The sequence below is a fragment of the Arabidopsis lyrata genome, assembly GCF_000004255.2.
Source record: "Arabidopsis lyrata subsp. lyrata unplaced genomic scaffold ARALYscaffold_6, whole genome shotgun sequence".
NCBI lineage: Eukaryota > Viridiplantae > Streptophyta > Magnoliopsida > Brassicales > Brassicaceae > Arabidopsis > Arabidopsis lyrata.
The window spans coordinates 18,882,017-18,887,896 of record NW_003302550.1 but is presented as its reverse complement, the minus strand read 5'-3'; the positions used below and the strand labels follow the sequence as shown (position 1 = coordinate 18,887,896).

At 32.1% G+C, this 5,880-nt stretch overlaps 1 pseudogene; it reads left to right on the top strand.

Moving 5' to 3' along the window:
* The first annotated feature begins 1,511 nt into the window (after nt 1-1,511).
* On the top strand, nt 1,512-5,647 carry LOC9310618 (annotated as a pseudogene).
* Nucleotides 5,648-5,880: the final 233 nt, after the last annotated feature.

Here is a 5,880-nt window from a genome sequence, read left to right as displayed (position 1 = left end):
AACTGAATTATATGCAATCTTATTTTGTGGTTGTTAACATAAATTAACTCATTGTTAAAATAATATTAATTTGTTAAAAATAATATTATTTTCAGTTTTCATGTCTTTAAGAAAAATATTCTTAATTGAGTATTATATATAAAGGACTGACAAAAAATTTAATATTTTTTCGCTTATTACTATAATATATCAAAATTTTATTTTAAAATATATTTGCTATATAAATTTTTTACTAAATGAAATTTAACTCATACTGTAATACGAGTTTTGATCTAATTTATATAATAAGATACTGCGCAATATCAACGGTATATCAAAAGAAAATTGGTGAAACTAGGATTGAGACGCTACAAGTTGGGTAAGAAAGAAATATACATCTAGGAAGTTTTGAGAAATGCGTTTTTCTTATACCCTACACCAGAACAAATAATTAAAATAAAATAAAATACAATTTAGACCCAAAGACCTAAAACTGGAAAAATATCTAACGCAACTCTTTAGAGTTCTCTCTTCTCTTTTCTTCTTATCATTATCCATGAACAAGTCTAGCAAAAAATCCACCACCAAAGCAATAATATTCTTCTCTTTAATTAATTATGGCTTTCGTCTTTGTTGTTAATTTTACTTAGCCTTGATCGTCATTCTATATCAATGGTTTCTTCGCAAATTTATAAAAGACCTTGTTTTGGTTTTGCAATTTTAGGATGAAGCAACGTATTTGACATATTTTCTTCGCAAATAATCCTATATGTGATTATTTGACATATTTTCTTCCCAAATTCTGCTGGAGCCTATTACTTTGGGCTTAAATCAATGGCGCCTTTTACTTTTGAATTATTTGATATACTTTTTTTCTAGTAGTATATACGTAATAGTCTATTACATACGGAAGAGTATACAGTAAAATCTATATGAATTAATAATTCATAAATTAATAAATTTTATAAATCAATATTTTTTCCCGGTTATAGAGTTAAAATTAGTGTAAAAATAACACAAATTGATAAAATAATACGATAATAACTTTTTTAAAAATCTTATATAAATATATAGTTTCATCAATATTATAAAGTAATAATTGTATAAACTTATCAATATATATATATATATTTATACAACTTAATATACGTGTATATATATATATATGTAATTATAATAATATATAAATTATGTACTGTTTGAATAAGATATTTAATTGTTATTTGTTGAATGATTCTGTACAAAGTGGTTTAAAAGCATCTATTTTCTTTGGGCAACTAGGTTTCTAGTACATAATTGTTTATTCACATTTTAAACAATAATGTAATATAGTCTAGGACCTTGTGGTCTAGTGATAAGAAGACATGTTTGAGGCGGCAACACGTCTTAAGTTCGATCTACCTACTGCGTGAAACTCCAACATATTGTTTCTGGATATCCACATGAATATTATTTAATTATTTTCTCAATTTGTGTCATTTTTTATACTGTCCCAACTCGGGACCGAATAATTTATTAATTTATAAAGATTATTAATTTATCGAGTATTAATTTATAGAGGTTTTACTGCATGAGAATGTTTCATGACTAACTAACGGATGTATAAATTTCTCTCTCCATTTGTTAGGAATGATGAAGCGCCATGATAGAAAAAATAGAAACTGATATTTCAAACATGTTGAATAATTTCTTACCATCAAGAATTTTCGAGAAATATGTTGGGATGGAAGCTCATATGGAAAAGATGGATTTGTTGTTACGCCTAGATTTGGATGAAGAGATGATGATTGGGATCTAGGGTCCTTCAGGGATTGGTAAGAGCACCATCGCCAGAATTCTATTCGACCAATATTCTCCTCGATTCCAACTGAAAACCATCATGGTGGATATTAAAGGATGCTATCCAAGACCTTGCTTTGATGAGTACAATGCAAAATTGCAACTGCAGAACCGAATGTTATCTCAAATGATCGACCATAAAGATATCATGATTTCTAGTCTAGATGTTGCACAAGAAAGGTTAAGAAATAAGAAAGTACTTCTCATTCTTGACGACGTGGATCGGTTAGCACAGTTAGATGCCTTGGCCAAAGATATTCGATGGTTTGGTCTTGGAAGTCGGATTATCATCACAACAGAAGATCGTAGAATTTTGAAGGCACATGAGATCAACCATATTTACAAAGTGGATTACCCATCAACTAATGAAGCTCTTCAAATATTTTGTATGAATGCCTTTGGTCAAAAGTCCCCTAACGCTGGTTTCGCAAACCTTTCTCTTGAAGTTACATACCTTGCCGGTAAACTTCCTCTAGGACCAGTGGCGGATCCAAGATAATAACTTGTATGGGGCACAACTTATGTGTATAACTACCAATATTAAAGGCTGAAAAAAAAAACTAACAATATTAAATTTACATAATAAAATGAAACCATACATGACTAAAAATAAAAACAATAAAACCAAATATTTTTACCTTTAATAATCTTAAATTTAAAATCTTAAAAGAAATCAAAATATTTGAAAATACTATATCTATAGGTTTCTAAATATACTAAATTACATATTGGATATTAAAAATAACATAAGAAAGTATTTTACATATTGGATATATCATTAAATTTTACATATATAAAAATATCACACAAATTGAAAATCTAAATATTAAATAAACTACAAAGAGAGATAGTATTTTTTACTAATTTTACTAAAAAAATAATTAAAAAGTAGGTGTTAATTTTTTATAGTAGAGAAACATGTCTTAAAATTTATTAAAATTTAAACTGGAACTAAAATAACAATAGAACCAAAAAAGCAAAGTTTAATATAAGGTAATAATAAAAGGGAATAATCACACCAAAAAAAAAGGAATAGGGAAAATGCAAAGTTGCAAACAATCATAAAGAAGAATAAAATTGCTACAAATTAAAAAAAAAAAAGAATAAAAATAAAAAGGGGGGGACGTGGGCTATGGCTACAAATTCAAAAACTTCAAAAAAAAGAATAAAAATAAAAGTCACCCAGGATTTTGTATGGGGCATACATTTGCTAACAGAACTAAGAAATATTGATTGATCATCCGTAATTAGACAAATATTAATAAGAGTATGGGGCACGTGCCCCACCCTTTGACACTGTAGATCCGCCCCTGTCTAGGACTAAAGGTATTGGGCTCCTACTTTCGTAAAATGTCTAAGAATGAGTGGATAGATGCGCTACCACTGTTAAGGAATAACTTTGATGGAGAAATTGAGAGCATTTTGAAGTTCAGTTATGATGCCTTATGTGATGAATATAAAGATTTATTCCTTCATATATCTTGTCTTTTTAACCTTGAATATGTCGAGAGAGTGGAAATGCGTCTTGCACATAAGTTCTCCAACATCGGTCAAGGGCTTCGAGTCTTAGCAGATAAATCTCTCATTTCTTTTAGTGAAAATGGATGGATATTGATGCATGATCTTCTAGTACAACTGGGCACAAAAATTGTCAGTCACAAGCCTGGGCACCAATCTATTCGTGAGCCTGGGAAGCGTCAGTTTTGGTTAATTCTAGAGATATTTTGAAGTACTCACTGATGAAACGGTTAGTTTACATTAGTCTTCCATTGTCTTTGCTCCATACAATATTCATTTAACAAACTAACCATCTCTAGTTTTCTAATTTTTTACGATTGTTTTTCAGGGAAGTAAAAATGTTATTAGCATTCATTTAAGGTCATACGAGCTGGAAAGCGAATTAAATATAAGTGAGAGAGCTTTTGAAGAAATGCCTAACCTTAAATTTTTACGAATTATGGGCTCATATGGCGACCGAAAAAATAAATTGTACTTTCCGCATGGTTTGAATTACCTATCTCGAAAACTTAGATTACTAGAATGGGATTTTTTTCCGATGACATCTTTGCCTTCCAACTTTTGTACGGCGTACCTTGTTGAACTAAGTATGCGAGATAGTAAACTTCAGAAGCTGTGGGAAGGAAATCGGGTACGGAATTTCATTGTGTTTCTCTCCAAAATCTAGTTTGATTTCTTATGTATTACATATTTTGTCAATTGTCATACACCCTATATGCTTAAAAAAAAGTGATCTTAACAATCTTGATAGTTCGCTAGTAAGTGTTTTACTATATGCTTTCCTTTGTTTGTTTGTTTGTCTATACAGCCTCTGCGAAACCTCAAGCGGATGGATTTGTCGGAGTCGACCAACCTAAAGAAGCTACCTGATCTCTCAACTGCTAGTAACCTCATATTATTGTATCTTAATGAATGCACAAGTTTGGTGGAGCTTCCCTCCTCGATTGGTAATGCAATAAATCTCAAGAGCTTGTATCTTACTGGTTGTTCAGGTTTGGTGAAGCTCCCGTCCTCGATTGGAAATGCAACAAATCTTCAGAACTTGTATTGTCATAATTGTTCAAGTCTGGTGGAGCTGCCCTTCTCTATTGGAAATGCAACAAATCTCCGGTGCTTGTACCTTGTGAACTGCTCAAGTATGGTGGAGTTGCCATCTTCTATTGGAAACCTTCATCAATTGGTAGAGTTGAATTTAAAGGGATGCTCGAAACTAGAGGTTCTTCCTACCAAAATCAACTTGGAATCCCTCTATATACTTGATCTCACTGATTGCTTGATGTTCAAAAGCTTCCCTGAGATCTCCACAAACATTAAAGTTCTCAAGCTCATGGGAACTGCAATTAAAGAAGTGCCTTTGTCGATCAAGTTATGGTCTCGTCTTTGCGACTTGGAAATGTCATACAATGAAAACCTCAAGGAACTCCCGCATGCTCTTGGTATCATCACAACGTTGTACATCAAAAATACAGAAATGCGAGAGATTCCTCTATGGGTAAAGAAAAGCTCTTGTCTTCGGGAACTTAAACTCATCGGATGCAAAAAGCTGGTATCACTCCCACAACTTTCAGACTCTTTATTATATCTAGAGGTTGAAAATTGCGAGTCACTGGAGAGACTCGATTGCTCATTTAATAATCCAAAGATATCTCTCAAGTTTTTTAATTGCATCAAACTAAATAAAGAAGCGAGGGATCTCATTATCAAGACTAGTACTAACTATGCAGTCTTACCTAGTAGAGAAGTGCCTGCGAACTTCACTTACCGAGCTAATACTAGAAGTTTCATGACAATAAGTTTCAATCAAAGGGCTCTTTCTACAACCTCGAGATTCAAGGCTTGCATCTTCCTAGTTTATAGAGGTGACAAGGAAGAGGAGGCTAATGTTAGAGAAATAACAATATCTTATCGCATCGAGGAGAAACATAGTCTTGACGTCTTTGTTCCATATAGACATGCAAAGTACTATACTGCATCTTCCACGTTAACGAAGCATCTGTTTATCTTTGAATTTGAAGCGGATGTGACATCCAACGAGCTTTTCTTTCATTTCAAAACCGGATGTGAAGAAGTATTGATAGAAGATTATGGAGTACTCCAACTCTAAGCCCCTGAATGGCACCATGATTCAATACCAGTTTTGTGACATTAATCATCAGGTCGCCAAGGAATGGTGATTTTTATTCGGTCACCACCATTTTTTGTCACCATCTTTCATCAGCGTCTTTTTGTCACTACAAAGGAGAGAATGGTTTGGGATTGAAATATTTCTAAAATTGTGGTACTTGGAACTCAGAAACTGTTTCTATTAATCCACAATCACGACACACTCTTAGAGTAAGTCGTGATTGATTCCTTAATATATATATGGAAGATCAAATGTTCAACTAAACATTTTTCTTTCGTGTTTGGCAGGAGGTACTTTTCAGCTGAATCTGGTACATGTCAAACATCAATATGGAGTGTGTTTCGCACCAAGAATTAAATTTTTTGTAAGTTCTTATATTTGTTTGATATTCAGTCATAATTTATTTGTGCTTTCTTTTA